General features: G+C 47.2%; 1 long non-coding RNA gene across 4 annotated transcripts in view; it reads left to right on the forward strand.

Moving 5' to 3' along the window:
- The first annotated feature begins 8,214 nt into the window (after positions 1-8,214).
- The window catches only part of LOC123001931 (uncharacterized), a 187,162-nt gene continuing 183,080 nt past the window's right edge, over positions 8,215-12,296 (forward strand). The window contains exons 1-2 of one of the 4 annotated variants that reach the window (XR_007190559.2): positions 8,215-8,540; positions 8,787-9,030. This is a non-coding gene — a long non-coding RNA (uncharacterized LOC123001931). Of the gene's footprint in view, positions 8,639-8,786; positions 9,031-12,296 lie in introns of all 4 variants that reach the window. The other 3 variants (XR_006411249.2, XR_006411248.2, XR_008957029.1) reach the window with 3 other exon arrangements.

A 12,296-nucleotide genomic window follows, 5' to 3' on the forward strand; every position in this document is an offset into this window, starting at 1 on the left:
CTCCTGGGGTAGACAGGAGCATGGAATGTGAGAGAAAAGGAAGGAAGGCCAATAACGTGGCTGGACAAGGACAAAGGGCAATGTGGGGTGGGTGGGACCAGAGAGGTGGACAGGAGCAAGACCCCTGTTGGCCATGGTGTAGAATCTGGACTTTATTCTGAGGTTGATGGTCCAAAAAGGGCACTGGAGGCTGAACGGGCACTAGGGTGCCTTCAGAACCCCTGAGAATGCTGGAATGCCCCTGGCCCTTCTCCCACCTGGGGCTTATCAGATAAATGTCTCAAGCATGGGAATTCCCACATAAGGCCCAGGATGTAGCCAGGTCATCACCCAGTCCCCTGCAATCACATGAGCCACAGAGGCATGGAGAGGGGAACAGAGGCAGGAGAAGTGACTGGCAATGGTGGGGATTTCCACAACTTCCTTCACACACTAAGGATACACCAAACCAGCGACAAGGGCGCCAGCGTGGGAAAGGAAAGGATATTGTAGAGAAGCAGTGACAGTGAGCGTCACTGAAATCCCTGCCATGTACCAAACAAGTTGTTGAACTTGTCTAAGCCTCAGTTTCCACCTCTGTAAAATGGGTATAAGAACAGGGACCACCTCAGGGGACTTTTAGGAAATTAACTGAGATAAAATAAATGTTTGGCACCATTTTTGGTGCTCAGCGTGTGCCCAGTTACTCCCCCAGCCAGGGGACATAATCCCCCCCTCCGAGAAAAACCCACAAATGCCAGGCTGTGGTTGGCTGCTATGACATCTCACTGTTGTTGCTGTTAATAATTATCTGTAAGCATCTTTTCCATTTCTATCAGTTAAGTTTTGGAGAATATCTTTTTAAGCTTGCGACATGAAAGAGAGCCTCCATATTGAATGTGGCTTCAAATCCCACTGGTGCGGAATAGTTTCCTTCCTAGCAAAGCTCTCCTTATACCCTCAGTAATGTTCTCTACTCACTCCTGCCCATGGCTTTGTGCATTGTTGCCTCCACCTGAAATACCTTTCCTTCTCCTTTGGTCCAAATCCCACTGGTCTTTAGGAACTGCTTCAATCACACCATCTCCCTGAACCCTCTACATGATCTACTCGTCTATGCTTTCTTCAAAGCCTTATATGTCTGTAATTCTATTCTTTCAATTGTGTACATCTTACTTCCTTTACTTGATCATTGAGGTCAGAAAGATGAGTCCTTCCTCACAGCTGTAAAATGGAAGCAGGAGCCCCAGACCTCACATCCTCTTGGCTTCATGTCCAGAGGAAAAGAGAGCTTTAAGCTTCACTGGCCTCATTTGGGTCAAATTTTATCTATGAACCAATCATGGTACCCAGGGGATGCACAGGGTCATTAGCTTAGACTAGTCATTGGCAAACTTTTTCTTAGAGGGCCAGACAGTAAATATTTTAGGCTGTAAATCATACGATCTCCATTGCAACTATCGGCTCTGCTGTTATAGTATGAAAAAAGTCATAGGCCATTTTATGTAAATGAATGGACATGGCTGTATCTCAATAAAACTTTATTTACAAAAACAGGTGACTTACTCATGGGCTGTAGTTTGTTGACTCCTGGCTTAGACCAATTAAAGCCCCATATCTGCAGCAAGATAGATCCAACCAGATAGTCTGAGTGTGTGAGGAGTCCACAAAGGAAATTCAGGGTGCTATTTTGCCACAAGAAAGGGCAGTAAAAAGCAACTTATTGGCTACAAGGATCATTGCCAAATGAGGGTCTCCAAGCCGTCAATCAATCTCATTCAGTGCATGTAAGTAGTCAGAAGGGAACCAGGTTTGTGGGCTTAGAGAGCTGCCTTATTCCCAAGGGCTCCTCTGTGCTCAGTGGGGAGGGGGCAGTTGGCTGGGAAATGCTCTCATTTATGTACACCTTCTATCTTTCCAACGCACTTTCAAATTTATGATTTCAAGGTCATAAAGGTCAAGCATAGAAGAAGGTCAAGCATAGCCTTATCTTCATTGATTACAGATTTGGAGACTTAACTTCTAGGTGTGAAAGGGAAGATATGAAGAAGGAAACAGTACATATTAAATATTGGTCATGGAAGATTAGTAGCCATATTACAAATCTGCATACCTACTACTGTACCACTGCTTCCCACCCCATTCTCATAGCAGACATCAATAATCCATCACTGAACTCTTTCCTACTGAGCTCAGATGCTGTCTCAGAATCCTTGCCATAGCAGGGCTCTGGCAGCCAGCTTGCAATTGCCCAGGGTTGGCACACAAGAGGAAACACGTTTGTTGATTTGAGTTGACCATGCAGTATTCGTGGAATTACCAAGCTACTCAACACTCCCACTTGCGGCTGTTACTCTAGCACTTACTATCTACCAGGAGTCGCGATTGTTCTCATTTCTGTATTAGAAGAATTCTGGGTAGGTGTCACAGGCGCCCTGGTCTCCTTTTCACATCTCCTCCAGTCCATTCTTATTTCAGCCTCGTTGTGGTGGACAGTTCCCTGTGAACTCAGACACACCTCATGATGACAATCTCAAGGAGTCACTCCCTCTACTTTGCATTTGTCCCAGGGCCTTCTCTGATGTCCCAGGAGTCTGCTCGGTTGCACCCAAGCTCTGTCGAGAAGTGCAGGGACTTAACCAATGGACAATGAGAGTCCTTGAAGAAATACCCCAGCCTCCTGTCCCCCACAGGACGCATTCTGTACATTTCTCAGAAAGTCCTTACAAAATCGAGACCCTGTTGCCTATGGCAGAGACCATGATAATGCACTTACGAAATTGACTTTTTCCCCCTCTTCCTCACTTGCTCACTCCTGCTTCTTGAAATTGCTTTTCCAATAAATTTATGCACACAGGTTTGTGACTGAGGCTCTGCTTTTCAGGAGAATGCCCAGAACAATTAGAACAGTTAGGATACCAACTAGGTCAACCATGGGTCTCCATTTTATCTATCAGAAAATCAACTCCAGCAATTCAGGTGGCTTCCCCAAGGTCACACAGCTGGTTTTTCTGATTCTAGAGTTCATGTTCTTACCCACCAGGCAGTACTGCTCCACCAACAGGACTTCAGATCACAGATGGGCACCAAGCAACGGTGTTCTGGTACATTCAGTGCTACATTTTGGTCGGTGAAAGAAGCTAATTGGATTTGACAGAGAGGAAGAGAGCCAGTTTTCTCTCCTAAAAATAGACTTATTTTTAGTCATCCCATTCAGGAATCACCACGCTCACCCAGGGAAACACTACTAACATTTCAGAGTTTCTAGGTAATTAAAACACTCCACTAAATCAAATCCCATGAGAATAGTATGGTGAAGGTAAGCACTTGAAAGCCCACAAAATGGAAATAATTAGCAGGCATCCCTCTGTCTTTTATTATAGCCGCTTCAATCCATAGATACAGACAAGGGTAGAGGATGTGGCAAAATGATGGTCCTTAAGGCATCATGGGAAATTCTGGCCAGCTGAGCATTGACTATTTAGTACCCCCCACAGGCCTGCATGGCCAGAGGCCAGCATGACTGGATCCTCTTTTGCATGGTCAGTAGATGCCCACTTGCAACTCTTCTGAAGAGTGCAGACTAAAAAGCCACATGCTGAAACTCCTTCCGATTGGACAGACCCTTGAAGGTGGCCGGCAACTGGCAGGACTTGAATCCAAAATTCAGGGAGAATGACCCCTTGAAGAGTTGCTTAGTCTGAGACTGAAGTTGGCTACTTACAGTTTCCCAGGTTAAGTAACACACCCCAAAGTGAGAGACAGGCCATTCCCTCAACCCACTGTGCCCCTGTCTTTCCAGCGACCATGAAAGACAATGGATGAAAGATGGCAGGCAGATAAGATGCGGGGACCCTGCATCCACCTGAACAGATACATCACCTGTAATACAAAGGAAAACATCTTGTGAGTTAGCGATATTGAAGAAGATTGTCTAACCAGTCCAAGACCGTGAATTTTGTGCTCATACATGTATGTCCAAAGGCACATACAATTTCTCTGGGTCTACCTTGAGACCTGTCTCCAGACTGGCTTAGGGATTATGATGATCATTCCTCACTTGGCCTCCTCCCCCAGCCCATTCTCTGCCCTTCTCTGCCCTGCTCAGTTCCCTCTTTCTGTTGGGTTTGGCCAACAGGAGGTGACTGGAGGGGGAGGAAAGAAGCCAAGGCATTTATATCCCCTTCTCACTCTACCTTACTATGATTCTTGCAATGGCTTCTTATCAAGTGGCCCCACTTCCATGGGTCCAGCGTTTACTTACCAGGCACCAGTAGCACCATCCCAACCCTTGCCCTTTTGGGCCTAGAAGTGGTGACAGCTGTCCACTATCACTGGTCCATGGGTGTACCACCCAAATTTGTGGGTTCCCTTAATCCTGCCCACACCTCTGCAGAGTCCCCGCATTCAACTCTCCTTAGGTAGATTCCTTTAAGGGCACCACCCATTCCCTGCTGGGATCCTGACTGACACAGGGGCCCTTCCCAGAATACCCTGTCTATGTGCCTTGCCAGCAACACTCTTCACAGTGGTAACTGAAGGAGCCATTTAGCTGAATGCTGGAGTCAAGCTTTGGAGTCCCAAAGATCTGCATTTGCATCCTGATTTTACCAATGACCAACCGTGTGACTTTGGGAAAGTGATACGCCTGAGATTCAGGGTCCCCATTTGAAAAATGGGAATCATAGATCTGACTTTTTAGGATTGTTATGTCAATTAAGCGAGACAACATACATTAAACTTAGCAAGTGACTGCCATCGTTACTATTGTATATGGGTATACCACTGACCTGTAAGTCAGAGTGAGCTGCTCATAATACATAACCGGTCTCATTCATCTTTTTTTTTTTTATCCCCAGGGCCTCAAAAAGTGCCTTATACTTACTAGGTACTCAATATAGATTTGTTGAATCAAAGAATGGATGGTGGCAGAGACATGACCACCCGACCACCAAAATCTGCTTCATTTTCCTCATCACACAGGAAGACTACATTTCCCAGCTTTCTTTGCAACTGGGGCCATGTCATTGAGTTCTGGCCAATGGGGTGTGGACGAAAGTGATGCATGCTCCCTTCCAGACGAGGCCATAAACCCCTGTGTGATCTTCTTGTTCGAGGGTCAGCAAACTTATCCTGTGGAGATAGTAAATATTTTTGGCTTTTTGGACTATGCAATCTCTGTCACAACTACTCAACTCTGCCAGGGTAACACAGAAGAAATCATAGTCAGTAGGTAAATGAATGAGCATGGTTCTGTTCCAATAAAACTTTATTTACAAAAAGAGGTGGTGGGCTAGATTTGGCCCATAGGCTGTAGTGTGCTGACCCTGTTCTAGTCTTTTCCTCCAGCTTTCATGGAGACCTTGGAGGCGAAGTGTGGGAAATGGCAGCATTGCCCAGATGGAGGAGCCTGGGTCTCTGAATGGCAAGAGGGAAGAGTCCCCCAACCTGCCACCAGAGTTCACCGTGACATGAGCAAGTGATACACTTTCATTGTAAGTTCCTTAGACACAGTGGTTGTTTGTTACAGCTGCAAACCTATCCTGACTCCTACACTGATGATCCAGAAACCAATGAGACTCTCGTAGCTGGGAAGAGTGAAATATTAAGAATTTAGGTTGGGATCACCATCAGAATAATAGTAATTATGGTAACAAAATTTTCACATATTCAGTATTTTGTGCCTGTCAAATCCTAAGCATCATGAATACGATCTCATTATGTCATTTTGATCCTCAAAACAACCCCAAGAGGCAGGCTCAGCAGGTATTATCCCCACTTGATGCAGGATGAAGCCAGGGCTGGGGATGGCAAGTGACTTGCCCCAGGACTGCTGGTAAATGACAGAGCTAGGAATGCTAACAAAGTGTCCCCTCTCCTGGTACCGTGCACTTTCAGCTGCTAACCAGGATACCATGTCTTCACTTTAAATACCATCCCAGAGACCGCTAACATTTACTGATTCCCGCTGGGTGCCGGCCCCTATCTACATATAGGCATCTCGCATATATAATCTCATTTATCCCTCACCATAACCCAAGGAGGTGGGTGCATGTTTAATCCTATTTTACAAATGAGAAATCTGAACCTCGAAGAGGGTAAGTCACTTACTTGCCCAACACCACTGAGTTCTTAGGTGGCAAAGTTAGGATTTGAAGAATCTTACCTGAACTCCATGGAATGCATTCTCCAAAGGAGGAAGGATTTTGTGTGACCAGAGAGGAGAAAAAGAGATATAAGACTGACAAGACAACGATATTGTGTGCAGATGCTTAATGCTGGTGGGGAAGGGGGATCAAGGAAACTTCCTGAAGAGGTAACAGCTGTGCTGAAGGCTAAATAAGAGTGAGGCAGCTGGCGAATGTGCAGAGGGCACTGGGGTGAGGCTGCTGTGGGTAAAGGGGGCAGCAGACTCAGACACCCGGGGCCAGGGGCCCTGTAATCATTTTGGTACAGACACAGCCTGGATTTGAAAGAACCAAGTGAAAGAAATGGACCCGAAGAAGCCAGATAATGAAATGCTTTGTATGCCACAGTGAGGCCTTTGGACTTGCAGGCAATGAGGAGCCACTGAAGGGTTTAGGCAGGGAGCATGACATGATCAGATCTCTGGTTCAGAAAGATGGTTTTGGGAAAGCTGTCTTCTTCACAGCTGTGTCCTGAGTGCCTAGAACAGCGGTTGGCACATCGTAGGTACTCCGTACCTATCCAGTGAACGGATAGCCTGAGTACAGGTGGCTATGAGAAAAACAGAAGGATCGACTGACTCCTAATTTCTGTTTTACTCTCTTTCTTGACTCAGTAACAAACCTGGAAGACAGGGTTGTCAGAACCTCCATCTCTCCCCTCCAGGAGGAAAAGTAACACTGAGTAGAGGCTTAGAAATGCTTTTGGATTGGGGTTCAAAGCAGTGTAATAACGGGAGTACTATCTGTCATCTTTCTCATCCTCCCTGCTTTCAAAGGTCTCTGTCCTGCTTCATTTTGTATCCTTCAGACACCCTCATTTTCCTACCTTCACCTTTGTATTAACAGGTGGGCTGACCCACCTGCCCTCTGCACACAGAGGTGCTGATTCTTGGAGGTAAAGGGAGCCTGCTGGGTGCCATTGGCCTCTGCCCCGAGAATAGCTCCCCTTAGGATCAAGCTACATAGCTACAAGGCCTGGAGCTGCAGAAAGGACATTCCCCATGGAACAGGATGCACCTGCGGTTGATTCCAGAACCTCTAGGCTCAGGCAACCCCCTCGACAAATCAGAGCAGGAAGAGGGGAGAGAAAAATGCCACAGAAAGTGCTGACATCCAAGCCTATGTGTCATTGGTGGAGAACAAGGTCTGCTCTAAAGGGTAGACTTTAAAGTTACACAATTGGAGTTCAAATCTCCATGGTTTTCCACTTATGGTGTGACAAATTAGTTGCTCTAAGCCTCAGTTTTCTCCCCTGCAAAATGGATGTAGCTTTTCTATTTTGTGCAGTTATTACAATTAATGAGCTAAAGTAGAAATGGTGGCAGCTGTTTGGTAGAGAGGAGCCATGATTTTCTGGGGGAACTCGACCCAGATGACATCAATCAATGTTCGAGCTAGGCTATGGGTCAAAGACGGGGCTAGGACTGGGTCGGAAGGCAGCGGCGACTTGGGATCCCTTTTTTCCCAATACTTCTCCCTGTCCTCTTTATATATTTTTTCCCGTATGTTTCAAAGTTCTAAGCAGCAGATGTGGGGTGTGTGTGTGTGTGTGTGTGTGTGTGTGTGTGTGTGGTGGGATAGGATCACAACTATGCAAGGCCGGTCAAGGAATTCTCTTAGGATTCTTTTTATTGTAAGTGGCAGAATGGCAGCTCGAGCCCGCACTGGCCCAGGGACTGGGCAGGACAGGTGTGGCGCTGGTCTTAGCAGCCCATCCGTGGGCTGAGGGCTCCTCCGTCCCTCATCTTGTCTTCTCTGTTGGCCACATTCTTCTCTCTGGTAGGAGCTTCCCTCTCATGGCTCTGGGGTGGGGGGAGGTGGCCGTCGGTCAAGGTCACGGGAAACTCTAGGCCTCTACCACCTGAGCCTCACAGCGCTAGAGGAAAGGGAGAGCTTCTCGGTCCCGACTTCAGACCAGAGGAGGACTCTGATTGGCCAACTTGGGTCACATGTTTGCTACTTGACCCAATCACCAATCGCTGTGGCCAAGGTGGTGGAGTGCTGTTCTAGGATAGTGTGGGGTTGGGTCATGTGACCTGGGTCACACGTGATCGCTGCCATTGAGAACGAGAACCATATGGGGGAAGAACGGCTATCAAAGCTGTTACGTATGAGAGACATCTTCACCAGAAAAAAAAAGAAAAGGAAAAAGGGAGGCAGGGCAGAAAATAACGCTGTTGCCACCGCAAACACCTTCCTTCCGCTCTTCTGCCCGCCTTGCCGGCTTACGAGGAATCTGTGTTTGTGTTCAGTAAATAACCAGCTCTGCCAGCGCCTGTAGAGCTGTGGACAGAGTGGGGGAAGCGAGAGTTTGGGTTTGGACAAGTCGAAGATCAAATTCCAGCTTTTCCTGGCTGTGTTACTCTGGACAAGGTACATAACGTCTCTGAACTTCAATGCCGTAAAACGGAGATCCAAAATCTACATTTAGGACAGTTGTGTCTATGAAATCAAAAGAGCTTCAATAAGTGGTAATTACTATTATCATAATAATTATTGTTAATGTTTTGGGAGGTGAGGTGGGTGGTCAGGAAGGGACTCCAAGAAGAGATCTTAAGACAGACTCACGGTGTTAGGGTTGTATTAAAGATGATCTAACCCAATTACTTCATTTTACAGATGGGGAAACTGAGGCCCAACAGATGGTCGAGCTTGGGGTTAGTTGCCTGAGGTGCTGAGGAACTGCAAAGAGGAGACCTTTGCAGGAGACTGCTTCTGGAGCCGGTTAGCCCCGCCAAGAGCTTTCAGAAATTACAAGGCCACAAAAATGCTTTTTGGCTGGAAGCATCTTAATGGGCCCCACCCATCTTGCTTAGAGTCAGGCCTCCTTCTTCCCACTACTGGACCCTGTGTTTCCAGGCTGGTGAGTATGAACCTCTCTCTTTAAAAATAATTTGTACTTGAAATGATTTAGAATGACTGGGTCTTTTTGTATGGGAATTAGAGCTTTGAAAGCCTTGGTTTATGGCATGACCTTTCCCTACTACTCATAAGATGTTTCCTTCCTTCCTTCCTTCCTTCCTTCCTTCCTTCCTTCCTTCCGTCTTTCCCTCCTACTTTCCCTCCCTCTTTTCCTCCCTCCCTCCCCTCTTCCAACACTGAAAAATTCAGGGCATTGTGCTAGGCACTGTGCCAAGGGCGGGGTCAGAGAATCACTCATTTGCACATTTACAACATTTCTCAAGTTCATCTTATGTGCCTGGCCTTGTGCCAAGGACTTTGGGCACTTGGGATTCAGCAGGGAACAGAACATGCTTCGTTTCTATGCGTATGGGGTGTACTTTCTAGTGTTTCCCATTCTAGAAATTGTGCATTTAGTCTGGGTTGGGTTCCTCAGTGAGAAAGGCTGGTGTGGGGCAAGGTGGACAGGTGGGCAGGGCCCAAACACGGTGGGGGGCTTGGAGTTCAATGTGAGGGCAGGGGGCAGCCACCGAGGGGTTTCTAGCACGTGAGGGTCACACTCAGCTCATGTTAGGGAAGGGCACTCATTCCTTCCCCCACTAGGCTAACCCGTGTCTCCAGAAGCATCCAGTATTTCTCCGTTGTGGCAGTGATCGCACAGGAAAGAAATAATTACTTGTGTAATTGTTAAATTTTGCTTTTTGTGTGAGATTATAAGCTCCGTGTAGACAGGGCTGGGTTGGTCTTGTTCGTTTTTATGCCTCCGGCAGCCAGGACAGTGCCTGGCACATAGAACGCACAGGAAGTAAATATTGGTTGAATTACAAATTGAGGGATAGAGGGAATGAAGGGCTGATTGAGGAGGGGAGTGGGGGGCGAGGGAACGAATGAATGAGCGAACAAATGGATGGATGAATAAAATGCCAGCCGCAGTGTTTGGACTGTGACCAGACAAGGAGGCCTAAATCCAGTTGAGACCACCTGGGTTTTGCAGGGTAACCCCTCCTTTGGCCTAGTCTCTTAATGGCCTTTTCAGCAGGCACAGGCCTTATGAATCATTTATTGGTCCTGCTCCATGTCAAGTGGAAAATCATTTTCATCACTGTGTCCACTCGGATCGATTGCTCATGGCTGCATCGCTAGAGCTCCATGTTTGAGGAGCCCTGGGAGGCTGCCTGGGGCTCTGTGGAGAACTCTGGTATCTGTTAGCAATGTCTGCCAGGAGACCTTAGGGGAAACAGCATCAGCTGTGCTTCTGATTGGTTAGCTTGGGGCCCTGGTGGCAGGTGTGCCCTGTCAGTGGAGCTCCTTTGAATCCTAAAACCAATTTCTCTCTCATTATTAGGACAACTCACTGTTCTTTGGGGATGTGGCTGATCTAAAATAACAGTTCTGCTGTTCCTACTTGGCGTGAGCCATGTGAAGTTTTTACCTCTCTTGTCCTCCTCCTTCCCTTCAACCCTGGTTTCTCCCGGGCTTGATCACAAGCTCCTTGTGGGACCACTTAGCCCCAGCTGGAAAACTGAATGGACAGATTCAATAGGTTATTTTGTCTCTTGGGCTGAAACCAGAAAGTAAATCAACTCCCCTAGGGAGAATTTCTCAAAATGCAGTGTGGGCCCAGTGGCAAGAGGGTCGGTGGGAGCTTCTGGTTAAAGAGCAGCTTTCTGGAACTCACCTTCCTCCCTTACCTCTCACTTAAGCGTCAGGAGGTGGTATCATCCTTAAAAGGCAGTGAATGAGGTCTGGTGAGGACAGTGATTTCCCCAGTGTTGTAAAATGAGCCAGGGGTGGAGAGGAGGCCGACCTGACCTCCCGTTCCCAGTTCCCAGTTCCCTCCAGCCAAATCCTACTCCACTTATTTTTAGCAATGGAGGAGGCGATGGGCCAGCACTGGGGCCGTGGATTTCTTATCTCAGCTACGCTGGTTATTAGTATATAACTTTGGGGCCTCAGTTTCCCCAGCTGTACATGGAGTCAGTTAACACCATCTCCATCATGCCCTTCCCTGTTAAGACCATCACCACCACCATCGTGACAATAGCCATCAGCATCACCTTCATCACCATTTTCACCATTGTCACCACTGCCTGCCATCATTCCCACCGTCCCCATCCACGCCCCCCTCCCACCATCCTCAGCCTCATCCTGGTAACACTCACTGAGCCCTCTGTATGTCCCAGGCACACTACGTAAAGCATTGTCTTCTGTAACCCCTGGGTATGTACGTACGTCTGTATCAGTAATACAGACACGACTCGTCTTACTCTGCCTCTCATGTCTTGCACTTGGCAGATAGGGGGTTTTCTACAAATGGAAGGTTCGTGGTCACCTGGTGTTGAGCAAGTCTGCTGGTGCCATTTTCCCACCAGCCTGTGCTCACTTTGTGTGTCCATGTCATGTGTTGGTAATTTTCGCAACATTTCCAACTTTTTCATTATTGGTCCATTTGTTGTGGTGATCTGTGAACTGTGATGATGACTCGCTGAAAGCTCAGTTGATGGTTAGCATTTTTTAGCAAGAAAGTGTTTTTTTAATTAAGATATGTACATTTTTTAAAGACATGATGCTCTTGAACACTTCATAGGCTACGGTATAGTGCAAACGTAACTTTTATAGGCATCGGAAAACCAAAACATTCATTTGACTCTTTATTGCGGTGTTTGCTTCATTGTGGTGGCCTGGACCCGAACCCACAACGTCTCCACCGTATTCCCCTTATCCTGGTTTCCCAGGCGAGGACATGGAGGCTCAGAGAGGTGAAGCCCCACTTTCCCAGTGAGTGGTAGAGCCTGATGCAAACCCAGGCGGCTTTTGCTCTTCACAAATAAATCATGAAACTTCTCTAAATGATCTCTTAAGAGATCCAGATTTTAAATCCATCCCAGGTTTTTTTTTTTTTTTAAGATTTTATTTATTTATTCGACAGAGATAGAGACAGCCAGCGAGAGAGGGAACACAAGCAGGGGGAGTGGGAGAGGAAGAAGCAGGCTCATAGTGGAGGAGCCTGATGTGGGGCTCGATCCCATAATGCCGGGATCACGCCCTGAGCCGAAGGCAGACGCCTAACCGCTGTGCCACCCAGGCGCCCCCCCCCCCCAATCCCAGGTTTTAAAAATCCTGGTGTCTCTTTGAGTTTCGGCATCTCCGGGTACAGACGGAACACCTGATCACTACTTAAGAACATGTTTCTTGGTTGAGTCAGGAGCGTTGGATGGTAAGGTTATT

This window comes from Ursus arctos, unplaced genomic scaffold, assembly GCF_023065955.2.
Source record: "Ursus arctos isolate Adak ecotype North America unplaced genomic scaffold, UrsArc2.0 scaffold_34, whole genome shotgun sequence".
NCBI classification, from domain to species: Eukaryota; Metazoa; Chordata; class Mammalia; order Carnivora; family Ursidae; genus Ursus; species Ursus arctos.